General features: G+C 44.8%; 1 long non-coding RNA gene across 1 annotated transcript; it reads left to right on the top strand.

Annotated features, from left to right (window-relative positions):
• The first annotated feature begins 8,505 nt into the window (after positions 1-8,505).
• Positions 8,506-12,101, top strand: LOC123392407. Its single transcript, XR_006607141.1, has 3 exons — positions 8,506-8,662; positions 8,844-8,937; positions 11,763-12,101. It is a non-coding gene; the product is annotated as an uncharacterized LOC123392407 (long non-coding RNA).
• Positions 12,102-19,220: the final 7,119 nt, after the last annotated feature.

The raw sequence follows: 19,220 nt of genomic DNA on the forward strand, positions 1-19,220 counted from the left end.
AAGAGAATTAAACATAGGACAGTTAGGCTTGAGAATGAAGAACAACCAAAATGTAACTGATTCTTGCGCCATCGGGTACAAATGCTATTTCCATGAGCTTGATTAACCTGTCACCTACCCGGATCAAGCCAGCTGAGTTAAAAAGTCCCTAAGGCAGAGAATTCTGCCTTACTGGGTTATGGTCCTCTCCTGCTCTTTTTTGGTATCTCTGTCTTCTGGTACTGGGATCACGGATGTCCCTTCCCAAAGATTCAGTCTGACACCACAGAATTACCCAAGCCACCTCCACCATCAAGCTGGACTGGATCCATCACTCTGTGCTATGGACGGAAGTTGTTCCCCACAAAGTTCTTGTGTTGAAGCCTAAATCCCCTGCTGACAGTATTTGGAGGGGGGTCCTTCAGGAGGTCATTAGGTCTTGAGGATGGGCCCAGTGTTGGGATGAACACCAACAAGGAGAGGAAGCGACCCAAGCTTGGTCTCTCTGCCACATGAGAACGCAGCAGCAAGAGCCATCTGCAAACTCAAAGAGGATTTTCGCCGGAACCCAACCATGCCAGCACACTGATCTCAAACAGCCACACTCCAGAGCTGTGAGAAATAAATTCCTGTTGCTTAAATCCCCCACCCCCAACGGTGGTATTTTTTGTTATTGTAGCCAGAATGTTCTAAAACGCCCAATCCTTTCTTACTCTGTATTCGTCTGCTATTGCTCCTGTAACCAATTACTGCAAACTTAGCAGCTTAAAACAATACAAAAACGCATATTCGCTCTTGGAATTCTGGGTGGGCTCAGCTGTTTCTGGTGGGGTCTCGTAGGCAAAAATCAAGATGCTGGCCTGCCCGGGCTCTCTCGCATCGGGAGGCCCTGGGGGAAATCTGCTTCCAAGCTCCTTGAGGTTGTTGGCAGAATTCACAGCCTTGCAGCTAGAGGACCAAAGTCTGTTTCTGGAAACGTGTCTGAACTCCCGAAGGCCGCCTGCATTCCTCCTGATTCTCCCTCTATCTTCAACCCGGCAATGACCCATGGAATTCTGCTCGCACTTGGAGCACCCTCTGACTTCTTCCGCCCTTTCTCTTTGGACTCCAATCAGAGAAAGAGTTCTGCTTTAAGGACTCATGACCACGTGGGTCCCCCTCTCCTTCCCCCACTTGATCCAGGATAGTCCCCCTATCTTCATGTCAGCTGGGTACTCATTAGAAATCTGTAAAATCTTTCCTGCCATATCATGTAACATGTTCACAGCTTCAGGAATTAGGGTGTGGACATCTTTGGGGGACTGCTCTGTCTACCAGCCCTCCCCATGTTTCCTCTCCTGTCAAGCAGATGCAGAATCTGCTGTGCTTAGAGCAAGTCCTCAACACACAGGAAAATCTCTGGGTGCTGCACCAGCCTTGCAACCGACCTATACCACCTTGATTCCTTAATCGGACCCATTGTCCTGCCAGGGACTCAGGTCTCCTCTGCTCATGAGCAACCATTTGAGAAACTGGCCCTCCTCCCTCCCCAGGAGCTCGCCCACAGGCTGGTGTTGTGCTACAGTTGTGCAGTATTTCAAGAACTGCCTGACACCTCCAAATATCTTTTATCCAACATGCTCTGCCCCAGGATCCAGTACCAGTACCGATAATTGCCAGAATCCGCCTGCATTCTCTTCCCACCACGGCCACCAAAAAGATCCTCCTCACTATAGCTGGCGGCAAGAGAGCAGGAACAATAACAGGTTGCAAAGTCATGGATTGCGTGTATAAACCATAAATCAGGACCAGTTCACTTTTCTGTTGGAAAGCCAGTCAATATTTTTAATGAAACTACATTTTGTAATCTCTAGATGTAGGTGATGGATTCCTCCTAAATCTTGCTCGTTTTGAAAAATTTCTCCCCTAAAAGAAATACATCCCAGCTGTCTTTTCTCTAAACCCAGGTAATACAAACACACCAAGAATTGATATAAAAAAGATTTGATATTTCCTAACTTCCTTATTTCTACTCTGCTTTCAACTCCTACTCAGTGTATTTCCCTAAGGGAGTCTAACTTCTTACCTGGTTCGCAGAGAAAATCCTGACACAAAGAACAGCCCCAAAATCTGTACTAAGGGAAAGAAAGGAAGGACAAAAGGTCTGCATGGAAATGTAAGAAAACGTCCTCCCGGACAGCAGCCAGTGGTAACTGGCTAGATAACTGACCTACCTCTCCTACTCAGTCTTCCATCCTCCTAAGTCTTAAGTGTTTCCATATACACAGTCCATCCTGTGACCTTGAACACACGCCCTGTGATAGAAGTTGTAAGTATTTATTCCGTGGTCCTTGTATTGGTGTTAATTTCATGTAAGTATCCATCACTCACAGTCCAGAAACTCAGGTGCAAGAACCCTCCCATCTCTTTATTTACATAAATCAATCTGATATCTGATTCAATTCCAATAAAGCAAGTCTGGTAGAAAATGTAACCTCGATCACTTTCAGAGTTTCTTGATGGTTCCTTGGAGAGTCCTCAACGTTATGGAGGTGTGTCACAGTTCTGTGATTGGTCCTCTGGACAAGGGTGATCAGGTTCTCACTTCTCTTGGCATGGCCCAGCATGTGGGAGCCCAACTGCCTAAACAAGCTAAGGGTTGCCCCTCCCATTTCTCCCATGAGCCCAAGTACTTCTGGGAAGCCATAACCAAGACACCTTCCTCCAAGACCCTCAGATTTCCCTTATTTTTAATCTAAATTCTTTCTAATCGTGGCAGAGAGAGGCTCAGATGGAGAAGGGAAAGCTCCATCATACCTTTCGTTCCTCTTCTCCACAGCATCAGATCTCCAAGCGGAACAGTCTTAGTGGGGGTTCCTTACCAGGGACCCACAGTCTTATTTCTTCAAAGGTTTGGGTTTAGAAACAAATCGGTCAGCCGCAACCCTTCTGTGAACAAGGAACATCAGAGTCCACTCTCTGTTGGAATAAGGAGAATAATGGGAGAAAATTGGGCTGAAATACAAATATCTCAAAATGCTACTTACCCAATAATAATGAAATACACAGCCTTTCTCACTCAAAACAGTTGGTGCTCATGTTTTTTTTTTTCTTTAAATATTTTACTTATTTATTTGACAGACAGAGATCACAAGTAGGCAGAGAGGCAGGCAGAGAGAGAGGGAGAAGCAGGCTCCCTGCCAAGCAAAGAGCCTGAATGCAGGGCTTGATCCCAGGACCCTGGGATCATGACCTGAGCTGAAGGCAGAGGCGTTAACCCACTGAGCCACCCAGGCACCCTGATGTTCATGTTTGAAAGAGAATGCCTAAAAGTCTAGAGGAGCCCCTGCCAGGTTCAGTGATTCAAGTTTTTCTTCGAGTCCTAAGCTAGGAGGGGAGATCTAAGCCATAGCCGCCAAAACTGCTCTTTCCCCTTGAAGGTCAAACAGCATCTCTCCTTTTGTCAAAAGCACTATGTACAAAAATTTAAAAGAGAAATTATTTAGGAAAGCAACATCTGTGGGTGTTTTTCAGCTAGTAGCTGCAAGTTTGCATTCCCAACCTTCCCTGACAGAACCAATTCCTCTTTCTTTTATTCCCACGCAGTGTGAAATTTGTAGGTATTTTTAGCGCTTACTTTATTCTGCCTTCTCTATGTGGCAATACATGAAGACCACCCAAGTAAGAACAGGAAAAAGCTAGGTTTTTTTTTTTTTAAGAACTTATTTTATTTATTTGAGAGAGAGAGAGAGCACATGAGCAAGGACAAAAGGAATGGAAACAGACTGCCCTTCTAAGCAGGGAGCCCAACAGGTTGCTGGATCCCAAGACCCTGAGATATGACCTGAGCTGAAGGCAGATGTTTAACCAACTGAGCCACCAGAGCACCCTAGGAAAAGGCCACTTACTTAGAGCTGGCTGTGACAAGGGAGTCAGCCACCACCACTCGCATTCACAGAGATGGCAAGAAGGCAGCAGATTGGAAGCATTTTATAATGGAAGAAGGGAAGGCTCTAGGGGTGCCCTGATTGGAAACTGGAGGCCTAGGGAAGCTGGAGTTAGGTCAGCACGAGCAGGGAATCCTGAGCAATTGGTTTAGGGAGCCTGTTTGGCTTATTCTGATTGCTACTAAGGTGGAAGCAGAGACAAAAAAAAAATTAAGGAACTGTCAGATATTAATTAAATCCTGGCCACTTGGGGCCAATCATTACAGGGTTATTCTTTGGCTTCCTGGACTGTTTGCCAAAAATAGTGGTCTGACCACCTATAGGCCTAACTTACAGACAGTAGTCTGCCTTTCTGAGCTGGTTATTGTAGATAGAGGGCTGGTTTCCTGAACGGGTTGCCACAGATCTGAGGTCAGAATTTTATTTTTACAGATTAATATTTTACCAGAGGTCTGGCCATTGCCATTTTCTATCCAGTCTCCCATCTATCAGAGTTGGCTCTTTATGTTCATGATTTTAAGCTCTTGGAGAGCAGAGATCAAATCTTTGTGTTTGTGTTTCCAAGGGCCAGAGTCTAAGACAATTACTTTGAAAATTAAATTGAATCAATTTCACATATATGTCTTTGGAAGTAAATTAACTATATTTCATTTTCCCTATTACTGTCATGGGGTTTAATCTTCTTTCCCTTTCTCACAAAATTCTAAATGTGCAGTACTGTGCCAGCCTCCATTTGAAGCAAGACATTTGAAGCAAGCTCCCTCTGCTAACCACTCTCCAGACTCTACTTGTGGCCGATTTGACCTCAATTACACAACTGCCCTCTCCCCAGCTTTGTATATCTCCCCTTGCCTAGATTCTGTGGAAATTAAGGTGACAGGTCACCAATGAAATGCAGAATACCATTTGACTGGGTTCATGAATCAGTGCCTTATTGTTATGAAACAGAACTGCACCTGTCTTTCCCAGGTTGGCTCAAACACAAGATGCATTTGTATTGAACCAAGGTTTCCTTGTATAGTTTCCTTCCAGAGCATGTTTTCATCGAACTATACATTTTCACAGCTTTGTTTTGATGGCCTGTGTGGGACTAACATAACCCACTCTAAGTAAAACAAGATAGGTAGTTTCAGGGATCTAAGAGATGGTTTCGTGATTTTAAAAAATGGTCCTTTTTTTCTTTTTTCCACGTAGATATTCATGCCCCAAACCTGGATGTCATCCTAACCTCTCGCCCCTCTGCCATTGCCCACATCCAGGCATCGTAATGCCACGATTACCTAAATATTTCAAACACCTCTCTCCTCTTTCTTCCCATTGCCACCACTTTGGTGCAGTGGGCACCCCTCACTCCCATCCTGGACAGCTACGAGGCCATCTTGCCTGGTGTCCTGGCTCCAGTCAACCCCCCACACTGGCCAAGAGGACTTTTCCATGCTGAACATCTAGACCCATCACTACTCTACTTATATCCTCTCGGGGTTCCTCACTACCTGGCAAATAAGCCAAAATTGTGACCATGGTTTCGGTGGTCTAACAGCCTTCTAACCACTTCTCAGTCTCCACTCTGCCCCTCTAGAAGCACCAAGCTTCACCACATAGGACTAGGGGCCAGGACCCAACAGGACGCAGATTCTCTTGCTCACTCACTTTTGCACATAACTTCATTCTACTTCATGATTCAGATTAGCGGCTAGACCTTTCTTCCCCAAGACTGAGTTCTATTCGGTTTTTGTTTCTAGTACTTTAGCAAAGTACCTGAAGGCAAAACAGGGAGTCACCACCTACTTCTTTGATAACATAAACAGATGCACAATTCACATCACACTCATGTCATCTCTTAAACCAGGAACTCATTGCACAACTTCCCTCTAGGTCTCCTAACATCCTGCTTCCCACCCAGTCACACCTCGGAAAGTGCAGCTGTCAGGGGTTTCCCTCCAAGCAATGGTGTGGGGATCTTTGTTTGGTAACTGGTTCTCCCACAGGGCAAAGCCCTGATTTGGTGCATTCGCCAATTTCTGCAGTGTAAACTCTCCCACACGGGACCAGCTACATAATTTATGGGGCCCATTGCACAACATGTAGGGTTGATTGTTAAAAATTATTCAGAATGTGGGTGCCTGGGTGGCTGAGTGGGTTAAAGCCTCTGCCTTTGGCTCAGGTCATTATCTCAGGGTCCTGGGATCAAGACCCGCATCGGGCTCTCTGCTCAGCAGGGAGTCTGCTTCCTCCTCTCTCTCTCTCTCTCTCTCTCTCTTTGCCTGCCTCTCTGCCTATTTGTGATCTCTGTCTGTCAAATAAATAAATTAAATATTTTTTTAAATATTCAGAATGTCAAGATAGCCATAAGAAAGTATTAAACCAAATATGAGTTCTTGTGCAAAGACAAAGACTTCACACACCTAAGGAGCATTTGCTTTGGCCAGTGAACTCCAAGTTGGGAATTTTCTCCATTAGCTAGTGCACAGGCAAGCCACTTGCAGGATACCCCTGCCTCCAGTCAGTACCCAGAGTACTCAGCATCACACAGAAGGCCTTCCCTTTTCGCCTTGAGAGCCCCATCTTCCAGTCCCTGTCTTAACCTTCCCCTACAGTGAGAATGACCCATTTGCATTCCTCCAAATACACCACGTTTTTCATGCTATGCTCTTTTGTTCATGCTATTTCTTCTGACTGCGATTCCTTCTTCCCGCTTCTCCTTCCCAAAGTCTTCATCTAAATGGCTCTGGTTCACCCTTCAATGCTCTGAGCACTCAGACAGGAACTTTCTCCTGTGAACACTTCGTCTGAAATCCCATTGGCCCAGAGATTCTTCTCGAATTGAAGGGAGGGTAAAGAATGGAGAACAAGAGGTCAGCCTGTTACACATTTCTCTCCTTGCAAAAGGAACAGTAAGAATCAGAATCCCTTTGTTTCTATTTCAAAGACTGAGTATATTTTGATGTAAAACGTGTTGAACCAAAAGTAACTTTAAAGAGGTCCTTTTCTCCCCTATTAATAGCTTTCCCAGGTGAGAGAATTCAGACTGCCTAATTGCTGTCCCTGTAGCTTTGGTCTGAACACAAATAACTAGGTCTCTCCTCTCTGACTCTCTTCTCTCTCTGTCTCTCATTGAGAGAAAATACACATACATAAAATCCACCCCTGTGAACTGTACAATTCAGTCACATGAGGATATACACGATGTTGTGCGGTAACACCTTTATCTAGTTCCAAGACATTTGCATTACGTGAAAGGAAACTCCATGCCTATCCCCTTTCCTGCTCCCCCTCGTCCCAGGCAACCACAGATCTGTGTCCTGTCTCTGGATTTATCCCTTCTGGATATTTCTGATAAATGGAACCATGCAATACATGCTCCTTCATGTCTGGCTTCTTTCACTTGGCAAAACGTTTTCAAGATTCATCCACTCATCTATGTAGCGTGTGTCGGAAATTCATTATTTTTTACAGTTGTATAATATTCTCTTGCATGGATAGAACATATTGTGCCCATTCATTCATCAGGTGATGGACATCTGAGTTGTGCCCACCCCGTGGCTATTGTGAATGACGCGGCAACACGTTTCTATGCAGACACCTTTTCATTTCTCTTGTCTCTGTAGTGTCTACTTAGGAGTGGAACTGCTGAATCAAAATTCTATATTTAACTTTTTGAGGAGTCCTCTCGCTTTCTAAAGTGCCAGCTACGAGGAGCTTTCAACCCATTTAAAACATGCAGGTGGGGATGGAGACCTGGCATGGGCTTTCTGCGACCCCCCGCAGCGTCCCCTCCTCTCTGCTGCATGCTAAGACCTCCATGTACCACACCACACTGCGCTGAAGTGATCCATTCCCGATTTCAGTACTCCTGACCAGCCTGCAAGTCTTCGTACAGCAGGAGTCGGTGTTGGGTTTCGTTGGGTTAATGTGTGCCTCGCACACTGTAGGCGTTCAAAAATGTTGCTGAGTCTAAATCAACTCATGAACGATTAAATTAATTCAGGCAGCATCGTTCAGTGTTTCGGTCCTTGTTTGCTAATACAACATTTCTCCTCCGGATCCCCCACAGAGAGCCGCTGAGAGGGCTCGGCACCGTCCTTCAACATGAGGGACATGTAAATTTGGAAAGCAATAAACCCCAGATACAGCAGTAACAAGGGCGACATCCCTGCTCCGGGACGGTGCATTGAACTCATGTTTAAATTAAAAGTGAAGCGCCTTTACGTATTCCTCAGTTCTCAGTCCGTGGGCTCATTTTCTTATGCAAAATACAATCTTCAATAACATTGACAGGACAGCTCCGTGTTGTGTCTGCGAGAAAAATGATGTCAGTGATACACTGGTTATGTTTGTGTCGTTCGGAACGTTTGGCCTGCGAGTCCGCCCACTCTGCTTCTGCAGCATAAGGAGTAGGTCGGGGCATCACAAAGCAGGACCAGTTCATTTTTTAAGTGCGCAGTAAACTCAGCCGGACGGTGAAATGGAACAGTTTCGCAGCCCGGTTCTCCCAGCCAGCTGCTTGGCGGCGTGACGTGTTATCTAAATGCAACGCACGCCGTTCAGGAAGCTGTGCAGGAGGACGACAGGAGCTCTGAGAAACTCCCCGTCACCGCAACGAGGAGGCCTCCCTCTCCCCGCTGTAAGCGCTGCCGGGATGTGGAAACGCTGAGGCCGAGAAGGATCCAGCAGCAATGAAGCCACCGCCGTCGAAGTTATGCAAGATGACCAGTAGGCAAGGATGGTCTGCTCCTGAGGGATGAACCGTGAGGCATGTAAGAAGAAATACTCATTCTGGGCTAAAACGGGTGGTTGCAGGGCGGCGGGCCCTCTGCGGAGATCAAGTTCATGGTTGCCTTGTAAACCCTCCCTTCTTTCTGTGTCTGTGCTCCCCTCGCCCCACTGCGGAGCCTCAGGACCAGGCATCAGCTTGGGACCTTCTCTTCTCGTCCTCAGTGTCAGCTTCCTCACCGCGCCCACACAGCCCCCAGAGTCCCCCTCACGCGTGTGTCCCAGGCTCCCCTGCCCACAGCCACATCCTACAAACATGGTAAGCCCGCGGTAACTGGGTTATTGAAATAGCCTTCCAGGGCCCAGATTCCCTGCACTCTGCCTTACTGATTAATCCCCCTCACAAAGAGGCTAATTCATATTGAGAAAGTGCTAAGGACAGCCCACTCCCTCCAGAATAAGGCACGGATGGCTGGCTGGGCGTCCCAAACCTCCGCAACTTGGCCGCGACTTACCTTTCCTCACGGCAGTTGAAGTGAGCTCTTTCCGATCCCTGCACACCTTCTCACTCTCTTCAGTGGGGTCCCCCAGCGTCCCCGACACGAGGATTCGAGTACAGCTGACTTCCGGAGGAAGCTAGGCACAGGAGGGGAAGATGCCTCCCTCCAAAAGATGGGGCGTAATTTCCCACGGAGGGGAGCTATGGGAGCGGAAGCCTGATGGAGCAGAGGAAGTCTGCAGCTTTCTAGTAAGCCCCAGGAGCCAAGTTTACGGACCTTTCTACTCCTGCACCAGCAAGTCCTTGACTAAGAACTGGGTGGGCCGGGGCAGGGAAGGTGAGGTATAAACTCTAGATGTTTCTGGATCTCTGCGCCAGGAGGCAAAAGTGGTCCAGGTGGCCCGGGGAAGCCCTCAAAGGGTCAAGGGTGCAGACTTTTTGACCCAGGGGCCCAGGCGGGTGGGGTTGGAAGATGAAGGGTGGTAAAGGGACCTGGCAGATTCGGATGGAGTGGTAACAGCATCTTCCACACCTGCGGGGGCCTACTCCTGTACCAGGAGGGAGCTTTTCATGCCCACTTCCCCACAGCCTGGCCAGTTTCACGGCCTAGCTCCAGAATGTCAACATATCTTCCCTAACCAACACACACACTCACATTCACACACACACTCCCACTTACACACACTAAACGTCTATGAACAGATGAATGAATTAAAAAAAAAAAAAGTGATATAGCCATACAGTGGAATATTATTCAACCTTAAAAAGGAACAAAATTGGGTGCCTGGGTGGCTTAGTTGGTTAAGTGTCTGCTTTTGGCTCAGGTCATGATCCCGAAGTCCTGGGATCGAGTCCTGCGTCAGGTTCCCTGCTCAGCAGGGAGTCTGCTTCTCGCTCTGCATGCTGCTCTCTCTCTCTCTCTCTCTCTGTCTCTCTCTCTTTCTGACAAATAAATAAATAAATAAAATCTTCTTAAAAAAGGGGGAGGACAAAATTCCAGTACATGTTTCCACATGAAACTTCAGAATGTCATGCTAAGGTACTAAAAGTCAGACACAGAAGGGAAAACATACAATTCCGCTTGTATGAGGTAGATGGAACAGGAAATCCGTAGAAGCAGAAGGTAAAATCGCAGTTGCCAGGGGCTGAGGCGGAGGACAGGTTGTTGTTTAGTGGGTAGAGTTTCAGACAGGGATGATGAAAAGGTTCTGAAGATCACAATAATTTTTTTTTAAGTGCAACAGGAACTTTTAAAAAATGCTCCCAATGAATATAGGTGAGGGCTCTAAGAATTTTACCACATCCAAATATGACCTCTCAAAAAAATCCAAGTTTCAACCCATTCTTCGTTCTGAAGGTAGATGCTCTCACATACCAGAACCCCGTCAGGAGTCCCTCAGGCTCCTCCAACAGTGCCCCCCTGGTAAGAGTTCAATGAATATGTGTGGAATGACTTTTCTGAATTCGAAGGAAGGCCCAGAACCCAGTCTGGGATCGGGATAGAGAGCTTGATTGCTATATGTAATTCAGTCACATAAATTTTTTAGTCTTGCCCGGGGAGTTGGAGGAAAAAATTTGGAGTGGATGTTAGAACAGAGGAGAAGCTTGGGAAGTAATTTAAAGGAGAGAGACAGAGTGAGAGAGTCGGCCAAGCAACATGGAGGAAAGCCAACCTTCATGAAAAAGTTGGCAAGTGAGCTATTCTCTGTGCTGAGTTTAGGCAAAGAACTTCAAGATGGAGATAATTAACACTGGGATATGGAACCAGGGATGAGCGCGGGACCGGAAACTCCAAGGTTCTCCTTGAAGCCTGTAGGTAGCGCGCTTCATACTCCATTATACATGAAAAGTGTGCATACACGTATGTATGTACACACACATAAATACATACGTGCCTTTGTTTTTAGATGTTTGTGTGCACAAAAATACACACACCAGGATATACCTATTCAAACATGGGTACATACATTGATAATGCTGTATGTGTAGATAAATGTATAAAATCTCACTGGTTTTAGAAAGGATGTCTAGAACAATTATGCTCTGATTTTACTATGAAGAACCACATGATAACATAAAATTCTCATGCTGAACACACACTTGCGGCACTTTCACATTAGCTACAATAATTTATAATCACAGCTCTTTGTTAAATGCTTCAGTAATGGTCCATCCATATGGGTCACAACATCAGTACGATAGCACGGGCTATGCACAGTTTACCCACATCAACTTGTGCTTGCTCTCTCTCTCTCTCTCTCTCTCTGTGACCTCTAATCAAATAGCATGTCGGTATATTAAAAAAAAAAATTAGCGAACAATTGTTGGTTTTGTAAAGTCAGTTATCACCAACTGACAGTGACACAGGCACCGCAGAGTTCAGTGTTCCTTAGAATGACTTGGGCAGTCTTCCTAGGTACCACCCCTCAGCCGTTCATATTTACAATACTCTGGACGGTGAGGGTAAAGACAGGAAGAAGCAAATAGAGCCACGTTAAGGATCGTATACTGCTTCCAGAACCAACCGGTCTTGGCAAGCTCAGCTATTATGGACTGAATTATGTCTCTCCCAAACTCATCAATTGAAGCTCTGCCCCCCCCCCCGCCGTACCTCAGAATGTGACTATCTTTCATTCTTTAAATAGGGTCTTGAAAGAGGAGATAAAGCTAAAATGAAGCCCTCAGGGTGGGCTTTCATCCAATCATGCTGGTGTCCTTATAAGACAAAGAAATCTGGACACAAAAGGAGACACCAGGGGTGCACACAGAGAAAAGATCGCAAGAGGAAGCAGCGAGAAGGTGGCCATCTGCAAGCCAGTGAGAGAGGTCTCAGAAGAAACCAAATTAACTGACACATCCATCTCAGACTTTAAGCTTCCAGAATTGTGAGAAAATACATATCTGTTGTCCAGGCCACATGGTCTGTGGTATTTTGTTATGACAGCCCGAGCAAACTAATAAACCAGCCCTTCTTACCTGTCTCAGAGCTGGCTCACCGCCTGTAGGAGTTGGTTTGAAATGTGTCACCACAATATGGTTCTCTTCATTTTCCCACCTGGGATGCCAGAAATCAGGGCAGTGAAGGCCATTAATGTCCCTGTATGTGGGAAGAAGACACTGGAAAATTACTCATCAACAATTGAGTAATACACTTGTGTCCCTTAAGGTCTGACCACAAGCCCTCACTCTGGTGTGATTGAGTGAAGAGAGCGGGCTCCCGAGGTACCGACTTCTCGATACCAGAAGCTGGCTCAGCTTGATACGATGTGTTCCTCAGCATTTCCATGAACCAGTGTTTTGGTTGATCTGATTGAAATCACTCAAGTCTCAGGCACCAATGACATGCTGTCCAATTGCGAAACCCACTTGTCAGCAAAGGCAGGACCCACTAGAGAAAAGAGAAAATGGGTGAGAGGGAGTTGATGAGTTTATTAAAAGTTTTATTGCTGAAGTTAAGAGCTGTAATCCTCTCCTAATTATTTAGAAGTCTACTGCTGTACTTCATCACAATCTGACACCATTCTGGCAGGTATTATGAAAGTGGTTGAATAATACTTGCTTAATTAGATTAATTGCTGGCTATAATTATCTGGAGAACTTCTTCATCCTTATCACCTTGCTTTTTTCTCAGCTCTTTCCTCCCATGGTGTTTACCAGTGGGTGCTTTGTTCAAGATGGCAGGACACTGAGAGAGTGAGAGAGAGAACGGAATTGCTGAGACCTTTGTCTCTCGAAAGACATTCCCTCCTTTATTCACCTCTGGGCCTCTAGGATCCACCTCCAGGGGAGGGAGCATCGCCGCTGGGAGACGTAGGGTTTAGTTTACAGCTGGAAATGAAGAGGAGGTTGGTCTGCGTGGAGGTGCATAAGAATGGAGGGTACAGATGGAGAAAGGGGACAAGAGAGTTTGAATTGTGTCCTCTGCCAGAAAATAGGTCGGAGTTATTATACTCCCATACCTGTGAATATGATCTTTTTTGGACGTAAGGTCTCTGAAGAATTACTCAAGTTAAGAGGCCATATGAATCCAACATGACTGGTGTCCTCATAAGAAGAGGAACGTTTGGATACAGACACAGGGGAAGACAGCCATCTGAGGACAGAGGCGGAGCTGGATGGATGCTGCCACAAGCCAAGGAACACCTGGAGCCCCCGGAGGCTGGAGGAGGCAAGGAAGGGAGGCATCCTCCCCTAGAGCCTTCAGAGGGAAAATGATCTTGCCAACACACTGATTTCAGACTTCTGGTCTCCATCACTATTGTTTGTGGTACTCTCTTACAGAAGCCCTAGGAAACTGGTACAAGGAGACAGTGTAAGGAGCTAAAGGAACCATCCTTAAAGCTCATACCTCTATTGTTCCTGAGACATTGGGAGTGCTCAATAAACATGTTTAAATTAGTAGACTAGAATGAGAGTCACTGCCATGTACATGAGATGCACAGAACGAGAATGTGTGAACCGATGTCATCTAATCTTTGATTTCTTCCTTATTGGTTAGCTCAGTACTTTCCAGAGAACAGGTGCTTAATGAATATGTTGATTAACTAATTCATTTCCATCATCATCTAACACTTGTTGATGGACTCTGGGTATGCAATTCTTGTTTTTTGGAATTGGAACAGTGATTGTTCTGAAAAAGCAACTGGGCATCCCATCATATGCAGTTTTACCTCCTCTTGGTGTGCAGAGGAATGAGGGTGAGGAGGGCGAGGGGGCTTGACAAGAGGAAGAAGAAGAGAAGGAAAGAGAAGAGGACGGGATGAAAAAGGGAAGGAAGAGAAGTTGCTCAGCTTTGAATGTGTGGGAAGCAGTGAGTTTCACTAATCCCTAATTCATCTGCAGAGAAAATTTCACTCCCTCAATCCTCCTTTGGGAGAGAACTGACATTACATGAAAGAATTTAAGTGCCTGCCTCTGTAAGTTCTGGCTCACTGAAGCTCCTGGACCAGCAGGCTTAAAGGATCCAGGGTGGGGGAAAATAATTTCAATGAGACCAGAAGCAGAATGGAAGAGAAGTGATGGTGGGACTGGCAGGAAGACTAGCGATCGGGAGGAGCCTACCCAAAAGGGCAGTATTGGAGTGAGATGAGGGATAGAGCCCAGGGATGGGCAGCTGCCTCAGTGATGCCTCTCTGTTACACAGTCTATCCTAAATCTGGACTCACCTGTAGGCTTCTTTCACCCCACATGATGTGAGCTGGGTTTGAATGTCATCTGGGAGCTCGAATGACATCTGCTAAGCCAAATCTGTAGAGTTCATTAGGATATAGTTTCCATTTCCATAGTATCTGAGGCAGCTGGAGCTGCAAACATCTGGAGCCTCAACTAGACTGGAATGTCCAAGACAACTCACTCACAGGGCCGGCAGTGGGTGCAGGCAGTTAGCAGGCAGCTTGGGTAAGCATGCTGTACAGAGCTTCTCACAACATGGCAGCCAGGTGTGGGGGACAAGCTTTTGAAGAGAGAGGAAGCAGAGGCTGCCAGTCCTCAAAGTGACCCTGGTTAACTTCCACAGCATTCTTTTGGTTAAGTGGTCACCAGGATGGCCCAGATTCAAAGGGACGGGAAATAAACTCCATCTTCTAGAGGGGAGAATGACCAAGAACTGGCCGCCATCTTTAATGAAGTATAGACACCTAATAGAGCTTTTAAAAATGGGAGTATCTTCTGTGCCCATTAAAATTACTTGCTTTGCTTCAGTATAAACTTATCTCCAATCTCTGTGGAGAATGTGTATTGTTTATAAAAGCTCTGTGTAAGTGGATTTTGGGTGTTTTGGAAAATCCAAACAAATATTGACTTTTACCTTCCAGAAAGCTTTCTTATACCTTCCATCTCAGTGCCAAGAATTCAAAGTTCAGTTGCCCACCCCCTAAGCCCAGGCAGAGGAAAATCTGAGTTTCGCAGATCAAGCTCAGCACCATCTCTCTGGGGCTGCCACCATGCCTGATAGATGCCCAGTTGGTATCCAATGGCTTCTCAGTTTCCAACACAGTTGTGTTCTACACCTGGATCTTGAGGTAGGTAATATCACCTTTAGTTCAACCACATGCTCAGCCATTTTTTTTCCAGCATGACACTCTGCTAGAACAGATTTAGAAAGACCACAAATAGTTAAGCCTTCTGTTGAGCCTAGTTGACCAACCCAGATACATCCCCACCCAAATAGATAGATTACGTATGTATGTAGGTAGGTAGGTAGGTGAATGGATAGATAAATGAGTTCCCATTTGAGTCCTAGGTGATTTTTTCCCATCAACTGACTTTAGCTGGGTCAGAGCCATCTTGATTCATCAGAAAAAGCCTCAAGAACATGGACTCTCAGGAGTGAAAGGATAGCAGATGAACCTCACTCCCTTTACTCCCAAATCTACCCACCCGCTAATTCAGTAACTGTCTCCAGCAGCCAGGGTTCTCCAGTACAAGGTCTAGCCAAAAAGTCTCCTGGTAAATGACCAGAGGAATGGATCCCTACTCAAATTACATTTGTATGACTGAGGGCCCCTTGAGGTAACTCCTTTCTCCAGCCTCCCAAAAAGCTACTCTAAAGACACTTGTTACAGAGGCTAATCCAGATAAGTGCTGGTTGCTCCTCTGTTACAAAATCCTAAATCCTTCCTAACCAGATATCCTATTAAAAAGCTTTCATTTAAACAAACAACAACAAAAAAAAAGAGGGCAGGGAAGTTGCTTATATACTTAAAACTTCCTCCTCTTTTCTTAATGTGTGTCAAGACCTACTTTCCTGAGTCACCCATAATAATTCCAGGGGCATGTTAGATACCCAAACATCTCGTGACAATGACTTCTCCCCAAATGGTAACCAAGTGACCGGAGACCTGCACTGTTATTATTATTAAAGCCTTTTGTATGATTATATTCAAGCATCCCTATGTGGTCTAGACCTTACTCTTTTATTAGACATGTACTTAGCATCTTTCCTTTGTATCATATCAGTACACATAGAGCCGGCCTCAGCAGGATGTCTCTGGCTGAAACGCATGAGACATCAGTGGAGAGACGAGGAAAGTGACTGCTGCTGTTAAGAAAAAGTGTTTAAAACTTGGAAATAAGGACAAAAATAAAGGAAAGGTAAAAAAAAGTAGATGTCATGTCCCTTTACTCTCTTACTAGATATATTAGGTTGAATACACAACACACACAGCGAATTCGTGTCCTTCCCAGAACCTCAGAATGTGACCTTATTTGGAAATAGGGATAGTGCAGATGTAATGAGTTATGATGAGGTCATACTAGAGTAGGGTGTGCCCTAAATCCCATATGTCTGGTGTCCTTCGAAAAGAAGAAAGGGAGAAACAGACACACAGGGAAGAAATGCCCTATGATGGCAGAGGCAGAGATTGGAGTGTCGTGTCTACAGGCTAAGGAACCCCGAGGATTGCCAGCAACCAGAAGAGAGAACCAGAAGAAGAGAGAATAGGACAGATCCTCCCTCACAGCCACCAGAAGGAACGAGCACGGGAGATACCCTGATCTCAGATGTCTGTCCTCTTGAACAGTGACAGGATACATTTCTGGTGTCTTGAGCACCCCAGTTTGTGTTCATTTGTTACAGCAGCTCTGGGAAGTTAATACACTGGGACAGTGTTTAACAGATTCATCCAAGTATTATTAAATTCTTAGGAGATTGTTGCTTTATTTGCTTTTTCAACTTCTTATTAGATAAATCGCCATCTCTATGTATTTATTGTGAACCTGTAAACCTTGTCTAGTAGAGAGTCAAATAACTTCCACCTAGTAAAAAGGATAATCCTAAAGGTTATGATGTTATTGCCCTGTAGACATTAGTCATTTTTATCTTACACTTAGCAAACTTGTATCAGAATGTCTTTCCTGGTGAAGGTAATTCCTACCTGTAATTCTTACTGGACTGGTTTTACTGCTTCTCTAGTTCTCTCATTAGAAAGCTGAGTGACATCTTTAACATTTTTTTCATTCTATGCATGTATGCGAGAGTCACATTTTCAACTTTTTTTGAAAATTAGACCTTAACAGCACCAGAATCATCAACTCGAAATATCCTTTTGAGGTCATCTGATTCAGTGTCCCTTTAAATGCTGGAAAGAATTCCTTCCTCTGAACATTTGCCTTACGTCTGTTCAGCCTATGCTTGGAGATGTTACTTCACAGGGAACTCGTGGTTGTTGTTCAGGTAATCTGTTGTTCAGGTAATCTCGTGGTTGTTGTTCAGGTAATTCTGGATATTTATTCTTTGAAAGTGATTTCTCAAACTGAGATACATTCTCTTTCCAAATCTTACCCATTGGTTTTAAGAGCAAGACTTATTCAATCCAAAGAAAGGGGAGCCTAGGGGAAAGATTCTAGTATTTTGGAAGAGAAAAGAAAAAAAAAAAAAAAAACAGTAATCACTGTTTCTTCAGGAAGCAATCTTGTGAAATGATTTTAAAAAATGGGATCTGGCACCATGTTGCCCAATGCAAATCCCAGCTCTGCTCCTGGCTTTCTGCATGACCTTGAACAAGCTACCTTAGAGTCGATCTCTAAGATCGACTCCCGCATCTGTAAAATGGGGGAAATTAGCACACTCCAAGGATTATCAGATTCATAGAAAATCATCTGTGAACACATGTATCATATGTATGTGTCTGACACATACTAAGCTATCAGTAAAGATTAACCATTATTGTTGTTAATTATTCCATGACTGTAGTATTTACTTTAAATAGAGATTTAACATAAGACAGCTGGACAGAAGGAGACAGGGAGAAGGAAAAGAGAATAGGTTGCTGAGCAAAGGAATATTAAAGATGAGGCAAAGGAAGATTGAAAAGAAAAAAGGAGGGACACCCGGATGCCTCAGCTGGTTAAGCACCTGCCTTCAGCTCAGGTCATGATCCCAGGGTCCTGGGATGGAGCCCCGCATGGGGCTTCCCGCTCAGCAGGAGTCTGCTTCTCCCTCTCCCTCTGAACTTCCTCCCTGCTCATATTCTCTCTCTCAAATGAAAAAATTTTAAAATTTTAAAATTTTAAAATTCTTCTTCTTAGAGAAGAAGAAGGTGGAGAAGGAAGAGGAGGGGGAGAGGAAGAAGAAAGGCCAAAGAGAGAAAAATGCAAGTTTTGAGAAGGAGTTTGTATAATTCTTGATGTGCCCCCCAGGCCATGTAGGGGTGAAAGAGAGAACAGGTTAAATCCTGGCTCTTTCCTGGCCAGGCCACCTGGCCCTGAGTCCTGGATCTCCCCTTACAGCTGTTACTTAGCTTCTCTGTGCCTCAGTATCCACGTCTATAAAATGGGACAATAATAGGTCTACTTTTTTTTTCTTTTCATTTTTTAAAAATTAAATTTATTTATTTTCAGCATAACAGCATTCATTATTTTTGCACCACACCCAGTGCTCCATGCAATCCGTGCCCTCTATAATACCCACCACCTGGTACCCTGACCTCCCACCCCCCCCACCCCCACCACTTCAAACCCCTCAGATTGTTTTTCAGAGTCCACAGTCTCTCATGGTTCACCTCCCCTTCCAATTTCCCCCAACTCCCTTCTCCTCTCTAACTCCCCACGTCCTCCATGCTATTTGTTATGCTCCACAAATAAGTGAAACCATAGGATAATTGAATAGGTCTACTTTTTGAGGTGCTGCCTGGACCAAATGAATTAATACACGTAACATGCCCAGGACGGTCCTGCACAGAGTAAATGCTCTGACATCAAACTGTTTTCTCCAGTTACTTTAGGGCTTAAAAATGGAGATTCAAATATAACTACATTGGCTAGATAAGCTTGTTTGCTTAAAGTATTATTACACGCCTAGTGTTGAAAATCCACATTAAAAATGAAAATGTATGGAAATACTATGTGAAATATAATGCTTTGAGATTAAGCAAATAAAACCATTTAGCATTTCTCTCCTAAGCATTCTTAGTGTTTATACCAAAAAATATCTACACTTGGCAAATATTGATTGGCCTACAAAAGTTCTTAACCAACTCTCAAAGAGTTTGGGAATTTTAAAAACAGATGATCATGGGCCTCTTGAAAAGAGAAAAATTTAGAAATAATGAAAGAGAGCAAGTAGTTAATTTAAGAACAGGACAGACAGCTAACTTGTTGAACTT

This window comes from Mustela putorius, unplaced genomic scaffold, assembly GCF_011764305.1.
Source record: "Mustela putorius furo isolate JIRA1106 unplaced genomic scaffold, ASM1176430v1.1 tig00000551_pilon_pilon_pilon, whole genome shotgun sequence".
In the NCBI taxonomy this organism is placed as follows: domain Eukaryota; kingdom Metazoa; phylum Chordata; class Mammalia; order Carnivora; family Mustelidae; genus Mustela; species Mustela putorius.